This window comes from Dermacentor albipictus, unplaced genomic scaffold, assembly GCF_038994185.2.
Source record: "Dermacentor albipictus isolate Rhodes 1998 colony unplaced genomic scaffold, USDA_Dalb.pri_finalv2 scaffold_21, whole genome shotgun sequence".
Lineage (NCBI taxonomy): Eukaryota > Metazoa > Arthropoda > Arachnida > Ixodida > Ixodidae > Dermacentor > Dermacentor albipictus.
In genome coordinates, this window is record NW_027225575.1 from 5,774,463 (window position 1) to 5,791,129 (window position 16,667).

Here is a 16,667-nt window from a genome sequence, read left to right on the forward strand (position 1 = left end):
TTATATGTTACCTACATGTGCACTTGAGTGCACATGTAGGTAACAGAATGTGCGCAGTAAGCATCTTTTGCGAATAGTACAGTTAGAGCTATCTGTACTGTATGTTAGTCACTGGCAGATTCAAGTAAAAGGTACCGCTTGCACCCCTCGCACTAGACATGCCGACCGGCACTAATTCTGGCTATATTGTGCGGAAAATCGAGCATGCCATGACATAGGATGGTGTATATAATGATTTATGCCATGTATTCTCTTAATATATAAAGTATTTCTTACTTTTTCAACCTGCTATTCTCCAGTAGCAAGCCATATGTAGAAATCTGCAGTATTTAACCTAATATGCAAGAATTTCATGAAAGTTGTGCGCCAGCTAGGCTATCAAATATAGTTGATTGAGTGTTTAAGACGGTTCTCATAGCAGGCGTCTTTCAGATGCTCCGCTTCGCCTCCAGTTTGGGAGATAATCTACTTAATTTATACATCTGGCTTATATATATATATATATATATATATATATATATATATATATATATATATATATATATATATATATATATATATGAGCACTATGTTACCTGTGTGCGCACTCTATGTTACCTGACTGTGTACTCCCTCGAGTGCACATCCAGGTAAGATAGAGTGCGCTTATATATAGTGATTAACTTTTTACACATGCTACAGATAGATCGTCTACCTGAACGATGTATGAACTTTAACTACTGGCGTATCAAAGTAAAAAAAAAAAAATGGGGGGGTGCACCTGCCTCCCCCTCCCTATCTATCTTGGCCGTATTGATCACCACGCGCCATCAACACTACATACGTACATCAAAGCCTCATGCAGCGAATAATTCCTCACGACAAATAACAATTGCGCGGCGGCTGGAGACGCGGTGGCACGACGCGCAGTGTTCGATGGCTTGCGCTACATGAACCGCAATAGAGGCGGACGCCTCCGCGGCCAATCTGCCGCTTTGCTAGTGAGCGTATATGATTATACAACCATTTAAGTAGCTGTTCTCGTCGCTTTCGCGCTGACCACAAGTACGAGTAACTGCTGTGTCGATATTAGCACGCGTAGAAGGGCAGCGCGGATCCTGTAAATGCTTGCTTGGGCGTACAACTGAATAATTTATAATTGTGAGCTGGCTGAGTATGAAAGTTGTGTGCGGGGTATGGCCGTATTTGATTACGCGAGCATGCAAGCAGTACGCCTGCTTCACTTTGGCCGAAGTTCCGCTGCCGCTGCAAGCCAGCCATCGCCACATTCTGTTGCCTTTATTCCTTACGCTACGGGAAATACGGTTCCACCTATTCAAGATAAGGCCTGACATTCTCAAAAACACGCCACTGGGCGCCATAAGAAGCGTGTATATGTGTGGCGATTCCGAATTTCTGATCGGTGGGTGTCACAGCTATCGCGGCTGCCCGCACACCGTGCGCCATGGGAAGCATACGGAGCAGCACATGGTGCGCGCTGATTGGCTCGTGTCCGCCGGCAAACGTTCAGTTCAGTTCAGTTCAGTTTATTGTCCTTAAAGACCCCCGGAGGGGGTATTACATAAGGGGTGGGTTTAACATAAGTTCCACATTTGGTACACTTCATAAATTATATTCAAAGTGATCAATCACACGCTGTAGGAATGAAGACAGGCAAGTGATGCTAACAATGTCAGCAGGAAGGCCGTTCCAGTCTTTAGCTGCTCGAGGAATGAACGAGGCGGAAAAATGAGTGGTTCGGGCACGTGGCCGTGCGACTTGCTGCGGATGACTGGTGCGGTGAGAGATGCGTGCTGCAGGAACGATGTATGGCGCATGATGAAGGGTACTGAAAAAGAACTTGTGAAACTGAAACTGATAGAGCTCAAGACTAGCAATGCGTCGGCGATTAGATAGTAATGTTAGTCCGGATTGTGTTTTAAGTGCGGAAATGCTGACATCATATGAATATTGTGAGTGAATGAACCTAGTAGCGCGGTTCTGAACAGATTCAAGTGAGGTGATAAGACACGGAGGAAGGAAACTAAGGAGAGGCCCTACCCCCTCCGCGCGCTAGGAGAAAAGTGTGGCGGAAATGACGTATAGGTTCTCATTTTATGCGAAGCATATTACGAGGGCTCAACCCAGCTCCTCAGGCGCGGCGGTGACCATGAAATCACGTGACACCGTGACGTCACGACAGAGGAGAAGTGGCTTTGGCTCAACTCTTGCAAGACGGGCTGGGTGGGAATCGAACCAGGGTCTCCGGAGTGTGGGACGGAGACGCTACCACTGAGCCACGAGTACAACGCTTCAAAGCGGTACAAAAGCGCCTCTAGTGAATGCGGTGTTGCCTTAGAAACGCGCTGTTTCTAAGGCGTGCGTCTCTTGCTCAGGCGCACATTTCGTTGCCGCGCCGAACGCTGCTTTGCTCGACGCTCACCGCGTCCAATGCGGGGCGCGTAGTCGCTGCCCTGTAGCCCATTGTCTTACACCCCTTGGCGGGTCGACGGGAACGCTGTCGCGTTCCACTCTTGAAGGCGAAGAAGTAATGCATGAGTTGTTTCTTCGTCTAGCCGAACCAAATATAGCCAAGCAACAGCAGTTCACCAGGCTAAACAGTGGTTCAACAACTAAAATAAAGGCTAGTATGCTTCGCATCCTGGGCTTAACCTTACCTAAGCCACAGCCATTTTTTGTTGCTGCTTTTTAATTTTTTTTGCTGCATGGTCACGCCTTTTGGGCCACAATGGCGGCGTTGTTCTGATTTTTTGAGCGCTCACACATGTTGCTCTGGTAGGTTTCGTGCCGTGGCAAAGGCGCTGTGTGGGCGGGTTTGCGTTAGTCACCGTGTCTTGTTGCGCTGTGTTACCTGCACCGTGCTCTGCCGGATGTTGCGCGAGCGCGCGCGCTCCGCGCGCGAAACCACGCGCAGCGCGGCGTGGTTTCGCGAAAGACGTAAACAAGAGAGGAGGGTGGCACAAAAGGCGGAGCATCGCCATGAGCAACGCCAACTTCCGGCTTCACTTTTGCTTCACAAAGAGTGACGTCAGGGCCTCTCCTTAGTTTCCTTCCTCCGTGTGATAAGATATGTTTGGTGCGGGCTCCAGATGGCAGATGCATATTCAAGTTTTGCCCGAACAAGGGACTTGTAGGCAAGCAGTTTTACGTTTTGAGGTGCCTGGCGGAGATTACGTTTTAAAAAACCTTCATGCATAGTTCGTCTAAAATCTCTGTGTATACTTTAAAAAACAAGGCAGCGCACCAAGACACATTAAACTCAATAATTTGTGTTTAAATACCAGCTTTCCTTCCAGCTACGATTTTTTTAAATCTCGAAGGCCGTGCTTTTTCAACATGTACGCCCTAAAAGGAAATGCAGATCTCGGAGGCTAAATTCACTTGTTAACCGCAGTGCGGCGCTGCCGCAGTGCGACCATCTTTCTCTATGGTGTGACGGTTGAGCTGGGCCACGTTGTGTTGGTCGGTAGTTCTGAACTTAGTGTCACACATTACTTCCCCCCTCTTCTTTGGCTTCTGGATTGGATTGGCGCGGCTCGCTACGTGCTTGCGCGCGCTTTTCCGAGCGCAGATTGGTGTGCGCCTGGTTTCTGCACTAGGCTGTTATGCGATCGCTTTTTCGAGCGCAGATTGATGTGAGCCTGGTTTCTGCACTAGGCTTTTGCACGATCGCCTGCTTTTTGCACTGGGCTTTCAAAAGGCGAAGTGAGCGTCGCTTAGTGTGGAAGTGCAGCGCCGCGGGCCTACCGTGTATGGAAGCGCGCAGCAATGCCGGGAAACATTCATACAAAAGCAAAGGGTCAGAAAAGTGCGCTTTATTTTCCATTACTATGTCACACTGGGTAGCGCCGTGCGATCGCTTCTAATAAACGCAGAAACGAGTCCTTGCAACGCATGTGCCCATTAATCAATGCTCACCATAGCCATATCAGGTGCGACTCGAGAAGCTGTGGAGTCACCCTGTAGCCGGCGGAGTCGAAGTAGCGCTTCACCTTCTGCCAGTAGCTTTCGATTTTCTGGGTGTGAGCGCCCGTGATTGGGTCTACAAAGTTCATGCTGTGGTTAACAGCCTCCCATTGCAAATTCAGTCTTGCTCCGTTAGCCCCCACCAAGTTCGGGATGCAGTTGTATGGGGCCCATTCATCACTGTGGATGGTGGTTCCCGGTTCAACGTTGGCTGCAATAATGGGGCCTAGCGTCGCCGGAGCTCCCCGGTGGTCACGCCGATCATGCCGAATACCCATGGTCCACGATCTGCAATGCCGCCGTAATTTTGGCGGCTCGGCGGAACGTTGTCGCCCGTCATCAGGCGGCCTCGATTGTATTTTCGCTTGCCGCGAAGGAGGCATTCGTCAATTTGCACAATCCTCCCGGGGCCACCGAGTGGGGGTCACGCCAGCAGCTCGTCCCGCACGACCTCACGAGCGTAGTTCCTCCAGTCGGCGATGACATGGTCCGACAGATTAAGCAAGTCGCCGGTCATCTCCTTCATGAGCCACGTGCCTATGTTTTTGCTCACGCAGTACGTGAGCCAAATCACTTGCCGCCTGCAGTAAGCGACGCTCACTTCGCCTTTTGAAAGCCCAGTGCAAAAAGCAGGCAATCGTGGAAAAGCCTAGTGCAGAAACCAGGCTCACATCAATCTGCGCTCGAAAAAGCGATCGCATAACAGCCTAGTGCAGAAACCAGGCGCACACCAATCTGCGCTCGGAAAAGCGCGCGCAAGCACGTAGCGAGCCGCGCCAATCCAATCCAGAAGCCAAAGAAGAAGGGGGAAGTAATGTGTGACACTAAGTTCAGAACTACCACTGTGATCCGCATCGTGTGCATTAACCATCAGGAAACCTCTGCACTCGTGTAACGCCATTCGTTCGCCTTATGTTTCCTGTGATACGCCTGTGTCTTATGTGTACTACAGCGTCCGTCCGAGCTGCCTTTGTTCTCGCTTGTCCGCGTTCGCTCGTGAAATACCTGGTATTGTGGCTTCGAATTATGGTGCGTGGAAGAATTCGTTGAAAGTTGTGCTTTCGTGCGCTGGTGTTCATCGGCTATTCGACCGTGTTCGCGCCGGGAAGAGCGTCGTCGCGTGGTGCCTGCGAGACAAAGGAGCCGTTTGCCGACCGCATTGAAGGTAAGCAGGTCTGCCGCTTGCGCGCATTCTCGCAGCTTATGGTTCATGTAGTAAGCTTTGTGGAACGACAACAGAACACTTTCGGAGCGTATGTTGACCACGTTGCTGTGCACATTTAGCAAAGCGTTTCACGAGGGGACTTTCTGTGAAATGTATTATTTCTTACCGCTTACTTGCTTTATGCAGTGATGTGCTACCACCGCTGATCGTTGGGACTTAATTGGCAAATATTTACGTAAACGCTGAAAGTTACTGTTTTCTCGGTAGTTTCCCGGCAAGAAATCCTTCCGTAGATATGAATTTCCGCAAGTTACGTGTGTAATGCATGTCGATGTGTCACGGCCATCGCGAGTTGGCACGCGACTGCGATGTTTGACACTTGAACAGATATTAGCTTGTGTGAAGATTACTTTATTCATAGTGTTCAGTTTGAAGTCCAGCTTCGCGAAAACTTGTCTGCATTGTTTGTGTTCGACGTGCTCGCGTATTTGTCTTTTATATTGTAGCGCAAATATAGACCGACATAACAACAGCGAAATTTCTTTTTAATCGAGGCATGTCAATCAGACGCTCGTTTTCATTAATATTTTCATCCGAAGAACAGGATGTCAGTGCCTGCGATTGTTAAAAACAGTGGCTTGTAGCACTGCCTAATAAGGGATGCGATTTTCTTGCGATGCTTTCCGCTCGATGTTTGCCACTGTTATAACCCACCTTCCATGGCTGGCTGTTCTAGTTAATAACGATAGCCGAATGTCGGTCAAATCAATGAGCAAAAGGAGTAGCATCGGAAAAGGGATCGCTACAATATCGCGGCCTAGGTTTTAGAGCCTTCGTAATCGATTGTTCGTTTGATTTACTAGATATTTGAGTTTTGGTGATAATTTCCCAGGTAGTCTGATGTTTGCTGCTGGTTTTATTCCCGCCTGAATTTTACCATATAACTGTGTAACCACTTGAGATATAACTACGAGACATCTGTACAAGCAGGCACACAAAGATTTGTTGGCCAGTTGCCTACTCCTAAATGTTATGTACTACTTAGCAGCTGCTGCAGATATGTTTAAAAGAATTTGTGAGCAGTTTAATACCTGACTGGACTGGCAGCTCAGTATGCTTCAAACAACAATTAGTTAAAAGCTTCTGTGTTGCCCTGATGTTTTTATGAGCTGTTTTTGACTGCTCCACGTTTCTTAGCTGTGTGCATACAGGCCAGGCTGTTCTTGCTTATATGAATATTTTTGAATGAGTGAAAAAGATTGGATTTTGTTTTGTTTTACAGGTCCCGAGCACCACATTCCAGAGGTCTGCTGTGAGCAGACGTGGCAAATTGCAGTAACATCCAGATAGTCCAATAAAGTGTTCGTAGTTTCAGACAAACCTTTGCAAAGTATAGTCAAAACTTCCTTTTAAAAGTGCGAGCACTGATCCAACTTGATCTTTCTATCCAAACATTACATTTTATATTAGTAACAAAGACATAACTAGAACAGCAGCACTGCAGTGAGGAACGTACACATGGCACTCCAAGTGTTATACTGAAATAATCTATGAAGTATAATTACTTTGTAATTTTAGAACAAATTGGCATGAATTTCTGTGCCATAGCAGAGTTCCAATCCGTTCGCTGCATCATGTAGGGAACAGTAACCTTACAATGAAAACCAATGCAAAACTTTTTAACTCAGGAAATGTTTATAAAAATAAAATGTGCACCCGGAACTTTTCATCTATGCATGTCTACGTAAAATACAGGATTTCATCACTGCGGCCACATAAAGGATGCATAAAGGTAGGACACACGAAGGAAACATAAAAGCAGTGGCCAAATTTCAACATGGAGGAAACATAAAGTACGGTAACATAAGGGATACATAAAGGGAGGACACATGAAGGAAACGTAAAAGCAGTGGCCAAATTTCAACATGGAGGAAACATAAAGTACGGTAACATAAGGGATACATAAAGGGAGGACACACGAAGGAAACATAAAAGCAGTGGCTAAATTTCAACATGGAGGAAACATAAAGGACATTTCCTCATGTGAACTGCAGGAAACATACAGTAAACATGAAGGGCATAACCATTTTCATAAGGGTTGAGCATTTTTTTTTTTTATAGGGCCTACTTCTGACTTCTGACTTTACTGCTGACCATGCCAGTTCCGGGAACCTCTAGTAATGTCACGCAGCCCGTCCGATGTCCTTTCAAATATAAATGCCACAGGGTGTCACGCATTTTGCTCGATGACAGCATCACTGGTCGCTGGACTATCCCCGTCCCGTTTCTCTGGCTTACCGCCTTCGGATGGAACCATGACAGTCTCGCAGCAGGTATCGTTTGATTTCTTTATTTAGATTGAAAATGTTGGCAAGAAGTAAAGTATATGTCAGCGGCTTCTGCTCCGCAACGTTATGTTTTTGGGGGCGGACAGGTGACAAGTGGGTGCTGTAATATTGCTTGTGAGGTGAGCTTGATTCATGATACTTCGAAAATAAAACGACACGTACCGAACGTTGCGTTCCTGCGCCGATTTATTTATCCGAACCGATGCTATACCATTGCTTTCTTCAGTGGACGGGAACACTTTGCGTACGGCTGTTGACAGCGACTCGCATTATGTAGGGCAAACAGTTCAGTCGGCAAGCGCAGCAGCGCTTTTCCGAACGAAATCGGGGGAATGAGCAATAATCCGCCCGAACAAAGGATATACATGGAATGCATAGGGAAAAACACGTGCATTGGTCATCGAAACGCTTGACATATAGCTTGATGCCCACCGTTTTCACTTGGTTGAGCATTTTTTTTTTTATAGGGCCTACTTCTGACTTCTGACTTTACTGCTGACCATGCCAGTTCCGGGAACCTCTAGTAATGTCACGCAGCCCGTCCGATGTCCTTTCAAATATAAATGCCACAGGGTGTCACGCATTTTGCTCGATGACAGCATTTTCCTCCATAGTGAGCTGCGCATGGCATGCCGAAGTGCTATAAATAATGACATGCAACTTAAGCTTAACGCTATGCATGCTAAGAGATCCTCTGCTTTCAATCAAGTATGTAATGGGTCTCATTTATGACGGGAAGATGAAAGCTTGGGTGCCTGTTTGCAGGTAAGACCGCAGAAAAATGAATGATATAAAGGGATGAATCCCAATTAAAAAAAGGAAAGTGATCTGGTGTACTGCATTATACGAGGACGCATCCGCAGTTGGGGTATATATGCGAAACGTGTACTGCACTGCGGCGTTAGAAACGTGGCGTGAAAGTTTCGCAACATATTGCACATTTGTAGGCCTTGCAATCCTGACGAATACCAGTTTGAGTTTGAGAGAGAGAAAGAAATAGAAGAGAGGAAAGGCAGCGAGGTTTGCTACCCTGCGCAGAGGGAAGAGTATCGGGACAAAGAGAGAGAGAGGCGAGAGGAGAAGTAGAGAGAGCACAGTTTCGCGCACATTTGAAGGTTCGCACCGAGTCTACACATGGATGCCAAGACCTGTCGACTTGAGGTACTTCAACAACGCTTTCGTGGCTTTCTGTGCCATCGACGCGTACGGCCATGGCCCAAGGATGTTCATTTCCGAAAATGGTCTAGAGTCCAGCTGTTTCAATGCTGTGCGGAGAGCTTCACGCTCGACGTCGTACTGGGGACAGATACATATATGATGTGTTCAATCGTTTCTGTGGCTCCACAGGAGTCGCACGTGGGCGTATACCCCATTCCAATGCGGAGTGAGTAGGCTTTCGTAAATGCCACCCCGAGCCAGAGGCGGCACAATACTGTCGCCTCAGAGCGGGAAACTTTTGATGGCACTTGGAGCTTTAAGGATGGATGAAGCATATGAAGATCACACTTCGGGAGGTTGGGAGAGGACCAATATTTGTGGGTTTTAGCCTAGCCCCGATATGATAGCTTTAGCCCCGATATGAAGGTTCAAGTTTGAGTTTGATAAATTACCTGCACTATGGGCGTAGTGAACAGCAGGAATGGTCAAAGGCGACCTTGCGTAGACTAACGTACAGCTATAGCCCAGCTATACGCCTCCCCGAACAACGCGCGCGAGGCGACAACTGAGTCACCTGCGCACGCGATACATGCGTGGTCGAGTAATGGTTTATTTCCTCTACACGACTATTCCAAAGTAAGGTGCATGGCTAGTACGGTTGCAAAGATACAAGCCATAATGCAACATACAAGCCGCACATTTTCGTGACATCGGTTTCAGCAAACGACCCCCTTTGATCGTTTTTAAAGAAGCTTCAAATAGAAAAAAAAAAGAACCGAAGAAAGAGAAATGCCAGTCTTCGTTGAACGACATGTGAACGTCAGCTTCCGGGTGCATGCAGCGCAGTTACGACAGCCCGTACAGGCATTAAGTCTTGAAGTATAAGGTAAGGCGAATATTTTGGGGCACAAAGTTCAAAAAAGGTTTTGTCCTAAGCATTACTTTCTAAAGCGGCGGATAGCGAAGGAGAAGAGCACACGCCAGTGCACGCGCCTGGGCGGGCTTTTTTATGCGAAGCATATTACGAGAGCTCAACCCAGCTCCTCAGGCGCGGCGGTGTCGCCTTGAAACCACGTGACACCGTGACGTCACGACAGAGGAGAAGTGGCTTTGGCTCAACTCTTGCAAGACGGGCTGGGTGGGAATCGAACCAGGGTCTCCGGAGTGTGGGACGGAGACGCTACCACTGAGCCACGAGTACGATGCTTCAAAGCGGTACAAAAGCGCCTCTAGTGAATGCGGTGTTGCCTTAGAAACGAGCTGTTTCTAAGGCGTGCGTCTCTTGCTCAGGCGCACATTTCGTTGCCGCGCCGAACGCTGCTTTGCTCGACGCTCACCGCGTCCAATGCGGGGCGCGTAGTCGCTGCCCTGTAGCCCATTGTCTTACACCCCTTGGCGGGTCGACGGGAACGCTGTCGCGTTCCACTCTTGAAGGCGAAGCAGAGTAACGCATGAGTTGTTTCTTCGTCTAGCCGAACCAAATATAGCCAAGCAACAGCAGTTCACCAGGCTAAACAGTGGTTCAACAACTAAAATAAAGGCTAGTATGCTTCGCATCCTGGGCTTAACCTTACCTAAGCCACAGCCATTTTTTATTTAACAAATGTCACTTTCAGCGGGCATCTTTCGTAAGCGAATGATAGGAAATGTAACGGACAGATTGGCACCATTTCCAATAGTGTTATTGAATTCTCTAGCGCACTCTAGCTCCGTCATACAAAATTGTTTTATATATATATATATATATATATATATATATATATATATATATATATATATATATATATATATATATATATATATATATATATATATATATATATATATATATATGTGTGTAAATAGTAAATACAAGTAATTTTCCAAGTTTGTCATTGGTGTCATTGTTTGTTGGCTTCTTATCATATGATTAATAAAAGTCAGGCCCATCGGTTAAACCCTTTTCTTCTCATATATTGTTACGGTGGAAACAGAGGACAAGGTTGTCGACGGGGGGAAGACGACGAAAAGGCAACAGCCTATCGGGATTCTCGGCTGCTGTTTATATACGCATCGTGTAAATACATCGTGTAAATAGTTTTATAGGCGCGACATTTTGGTGGAGGTTCTGGGTATGCGTAGTCGGCATTGCAGCTGCAGACGCGGTAGGCGAAATGCGAAAGCACCCATGTATACTTTGATTTAGGTGCACGTTAAAGAACCGGAGGTGGTCCAAATTTGCGGAGTCTCCCACTATACGGCGTGTCTCATAATCAGAAAGTGGTTTTGGCGCGTAAAACCCCATAATTTTTTTAAAGAATAGAAGAACTTTACTGACGTTTCGGTCGCACAATCAACTGTCAAAATAAAAGAGAATAGTAGAGAACTACACGTGCACACATTTTGACATCGTACCGACCAAGAATGTATATGTATAAATGTATATCTAAAATAATAATTAGGGGCTATGAAACTTGTGAGGAGTTAGCAAACTAAGTGGGTCAAAAGGAAAGTTCGCCAGCCATTTGAAGATTGAAGGATTGTTGCGGTGATGTTATCAAATGGGTGGCGCGTAATGCGCACGTGTTTGGTAGCGAAAGATTAGGGAGAGTAGCAGCGTGACACTTATGCATGTTAAAGCTGTGTCTGAACGGTATTTCAGTTTGTCCAACGTTCTGTAGTTTACAAACATAACGTTCGAGCAAATAGATGCAGCTCGCACGTAAAATTATCTGTAATTTTGGTGCGGACATCGGAGGCAGTACTTTTGGCAATACATGGTGCCGTCATTTGTGCACAAACCTTGCACTGTGTTTTAGTGCAAGGTCGGCAACCCGCAGTCTCAGGAATCCTCGTTTTAGATGTCGTTAACATGTCATGCAGATTGCTGTACACCATCTGAAGACTCCCCGAGGTGGTTCTAGAAAGATGTCTTTAAGGAGATCGCTCTGCGCTAGTATGTTAAAATATTTTTTAAAAAAAGAATTAACGAAACATCTGGAACCGATGCTGAATGGATTAGTACAAGGTTACTTTTGTCTTAATGGACGATTGTTTTATGCGTGGAACAAATCCTTCCGATTCAAGGCATCGGCTCTTTTAAGGGCATCATCCAAAATAGGAGGTGGGTATTCCTGCTGGATTAAAGCTTCGCGAAGCTGTTCGCGGTTTTCATAAAAGTCTGCCTGTTCCGAGCAATGCTTCTTAAAGCGGAGCGCCTGTCTATATGGTGTACTGGTTTTCCAGTGTTCTACGTGTGAAGTTTTAAAGTGAAGATAACGATGCTTGTCCGTTGGTTTTCTGTGCCGTTTATTAGTTAATTTGTTGTTAGGTGGGGAAACTGTAACGTCCAGAAAGCTAATCGTAAAAAGAGAGTAGTTATGCGAAAATGAAATGGATGGGCGGGCGGTATCAAAATCTGCTATAAAGGATAACAGTTCATTTTCACCATGAGGCCAGATGAGAAAAAAAATGTCATGTATAAACCGCTTATAATAAAAAGGTTTTAGTTCGCGCTTGCTAAGAAAGTCATTCCACAGAACCGACATAAATATGCTAGCATAATAATTATGTCCAGTGCGCGTGCCCATTGATGTGCCGCTTACTTGAAGGTAATGCGAACCGTCAAATTCAAAATTATTGAGTTCGAAAATTAATTTCGATAAAATAGACAGTGTTTCACTACCAACAGTTTTTTCATCAGACGATCTGTCATATGCATGAACAACTGCCTGGATGCCATCACTACGGGGCATGTTTGTACAGAGTGAAACCACATCTAATCTCAGGAGGTCGTCGATTTCCAACAAAAATGGTTCGTATCTTTAAGATACGATGAGAAAGTACGTGGAAGGCTGCTGATTATTACACCAACGTAACGAGTAAGTTCCTCCGTGACAGTGCCAATCCCCGAAACAATGGGGCGTCGGGGACAGTTTTCTTTGCGTATTTGAGGCACCACACAGAATTTGCCAGGGATGGGACTGATTGGGACGATTGAACCTACTGCGTTAATCGCTAAATTGCTTAGCCTTTGCGAGACCTCTTATGGTATCTTCGACAATTGCTTAAAAATCTGAGGTATAGGATCATAGTCTATGGGCGCTTATAGAAAGTCTGATCATTTAGCTGTCTCTGCGCTTGGCTTATATAATCCGTTTTGCTCATGATTACCACGGAGTCACTTTTATCCGCTGGTTTTATCACTATATCACTGCGTTCAGCCAGTAACGCGATAGCTTTCTTATAATCAAATATATGATTTAAGGAATTGTGCGTTTCGTGGCTCTAAGGGCGTCACGTTGGACGGTGGCAATATACATGTCCAGCACGCTGGGCTGAAGGGGTCCAATCTGGATGCTTTTTTATATTTATCGTTCGGTGCGATAACCGAGCAATAAATAAAGGGAAAGTAAATACAAGGTCGAATGCAGACGCAAGTTTAAAGAGCCACTGCGCCAATCTGCGGAGCAGTGGATATATTGGGCATCGTGCTGCTCAGCACTAGGTCGCGGGCTCGATCCCCTGCCTTGGTGCGGGAGAAATGCAAAAGCACTCGTGCTCTGAAATGCACATTAAAGTGCATTTTTAATCTATTCTAAGTGTGGCTTACAAAAACCCCTGGTGGTGAAAATTAATCCGAAGCCCTCCATTATATACATACGGCGTGCCTCACTGTTAAATATTTTCGGGACCCTTAACCAATTTGCGCACGTTTTACCTGCACGCGATGAGCGTGGCTTTGCCCGGTGATGTGAGCTTCGAGGTATTACGTATCTCGTGTCGCGCAGCGCCACACATCGCCTGCAAACACGCGGTTTTACGTGCGCTATGCGTGTATATGCACTCGTGGCTGGTACAAGAATTTGCACGAGGTCGCCTGTTCGACTCCATGAGCCACGCGGTCGTCGCATTATTATGGTGGTAGACTGCGAAAAACAAAAACATGTAAACGACCATGTAAATTGTTCGTTAAAAGATACTCAAGGTAGTCAGAATTACTGCGGAACCGTCCACTGCTACACCTTTAAATGTGCGTTTGTGACGTGTTGAGACGTTAAACAATTAAATTAAACAATCGCTGATACGAGTATCAACGCTTCTAAGCCAGATTTTTTGAGCGATGTCTGTCTCACGATGTTCTCTCTGCAGCACTGTATAGCTGAATTTTCAAGCGCTAGTTTATTTGTTTATTTTATTATGACTGAATAAAATTTTTAATCGGGCAGGTTTCACCACCAGCGTTTTCACTATATTATATGGTGAACTTTAATTCTAACCGAACGTTGAGTAGCAACATGATCAAACAATCAACACACGACAGCTATAATGCAGTTCACATATTCACCACGCCGACCTTTTAAACACTATCTCTTTTTTTTTTTTTACAATTGATTACAAATGGACTAGAGACTGTAGATGTAGAATAGATATCGTTGGAAAGAAAGTTTTTCAAGTAAGAAAGCAAAACATTTGCCACAGTAAGATGTTTCAGAAGCCCATTGCCGTCCCATAGTTTCAGAGACCCATCTTACAGTCATTTTCAATAAATCACTGGATGCATCCTCCGTTCCCCAGGCTTGGAAAATTGCCAATGTGATCCCAGTGTTTAAATCTGGCGATAAACAACAAATTAGTAATTACCGACCGATGTCCCTAATTTCCACTTGCTGCAAGCTTCTTGAGCACATTATTCACAAGCACATTGTTCAGCATTTAAATTGTCATAATCTACTGTCACACTGTCAGCATGGTTTTCGATCTGGTTTTTCCACTGTCACCTCAGCTCATTGAATTTACTCACGACATAGCTTCCGCATTAAATAACCGCAATCAAATCGATGCAATATTTATAGAATATTCCAAAGCATTTGATATGGTCTGCCATAATAAGCTTCTTCGTAAACTACGTATCATATTTAATGGCAATAAGTTACTCGACTGGATAACCGACTACTTATACTTAAGATCCCAGTTCGTCACTTTCAACCATGCACAGTCATCGTCAGGCACTGTAACTTCAGGTGTGCCCCAAGGATCAGTGCTTGCGCCTCTATTATTCATAATTTTTATTAATGATGTAGCAAATGTTATTAATGACACCACAGTGAAGTTACGCCTATATGCCGATGACTGCGTGCTTTGTCGTAACGTTGCTAACGCGCAGGATCAACAGGAACTAAACAAAGCGTTTTCACTGTTCTGTGAATGGAATAACGCAAGGCAAATGAAAATTAATTTCACTAAAACAGTTGCAATGACCTTCAGTAACAAAAATAATCCGCTGCATTTCTCTTACACTAATAACGGTAAGTACTTGGCCCATGTCAGCGAGTTCAGATACCTGGGTGTTATTTTTTCATATAACTTAAATGGAATGCTCATATTAATAACATTCCTGGGAAAGCACGTCGCAAACTTGGCTATCTCAAACGATCCTTAAAAAATGCCACGAAGGAATGTAAATTAACTGCTTGCAAATCACTAGTTCGACCGATCCCTGAGTACGCTTCAACTGTTTGGTCCCTTCATCACGCGCGCAACATCGACCGTTTAGAATCGGTTAAAAAAAAAAAGCAATACGATTCATCTTCGGCCGGTACCATTGAAACTTTTCACCTTTCTCACATATGCATGCTTTATCTTTGCAAACGTTAGAACAGAGGCGCACACGTGAACGTATCATCATGTTGCACAAGATCGTTCACACGTCATCTGGCTTTCAGGCACCCTTCTCATTTGTGCCCTCAAGCGCACGGGCAAGCCGACGGAACCGCCCATTAAACATTGTTCCTTTCAAACCACATATCGACTGCTTTAAATTTTCTTTTTTGACCAGTTGAACAATTTGACCAGTTGATCTGTTTTTAATACTTCTGTGTTCTCTATTTCTATGCTGCCCATGTTATTTGTTTTTACTAATGTATGTACGCACTCTTGCTATGTCTCCCCTACGAGACAGCAGTATTTGTAAATAAATAAAAATAAATAAATCTATAGGCATGTACTGTGCGTGTTTCTGCGCGCGGTCCTTTTCAGCAATTTCTCGGGCTTCAACAAGGAATGCAACAAATGCTGCCGACGCTGCAGCTGCCATTGCAGTTTTACAGCGAAGCTGTGTATGCGGACCCTGCGCCGTAGCTGTCGGACTTCGCGAAAAATGGGTCGCGTGACCTAGCGGCAGAGGAAAAGAAGATCTCAATAGGGGGAAAAAGGTTGGAGTGACCCCTCTCCAGCTCCGTGAGAATGCTATCTTATACGGGAATCTTGTATACGGTTGTTACACGGTGCATTTTCGGCGATCGAGCCAGATCAGCATCGAATTTCTCCACGACTGATTACCCCCTGCCGCGAAAGAAACAAACGTTATGCTGGCGGTTTGCAACCAACAAACAGCGCCCAGCAATTGAAACGAGATGCTAGGAGCACGTGGCTGCCAATCAATCGTCAAACCAATCCAACCAATCGTCAAAACGATTGCAGCGCCCCGATCTCCAGTGGTTGGCGTTGCGCCCCATACACCTAGCTTTGGACTAGAGGCTCCGCACATTCCATCCCAGCTACGGATATGGGAAGACCACGAGTAGTGCGCACTCCTGAGAAAGAAGCCGCCTACCGCGAGCGTCAGCGAGAGTTGACTCGTGAACGGGCTCGTCGTCGTAGGGCCGACCTCGAGCTGCGCGCCAGAAATGCCGACTTAAGCGGCAGCGTTCCTAAAGCATGCTCACCACGCGAAGTATGCAAAAGCGAAAAAATGAGGGGAAAGAATGACGAAACAAAATATTTATGATATGGACTGCTTGCGAAGTTTGACTTGAATGGTGTAACACTCGGTGTAACTAACAAAGCTTCGCCGTTCGATCATCTTCACGGACTGAAAGGGGCGGCGATTTCTTTTGTAACATGCCCATACGTCCGCGAGATCGACCTATAGGTGGCAGCACCGTCGCCCCGTTAGTGTGGATGCGTCGCCCGTGCGGTGTGTGGAAGTGTAGGGAGCTACTGTTTTCATTTCGCGATTCTGTGCTCCGTGCCCGCAGAAAACGCTTCAT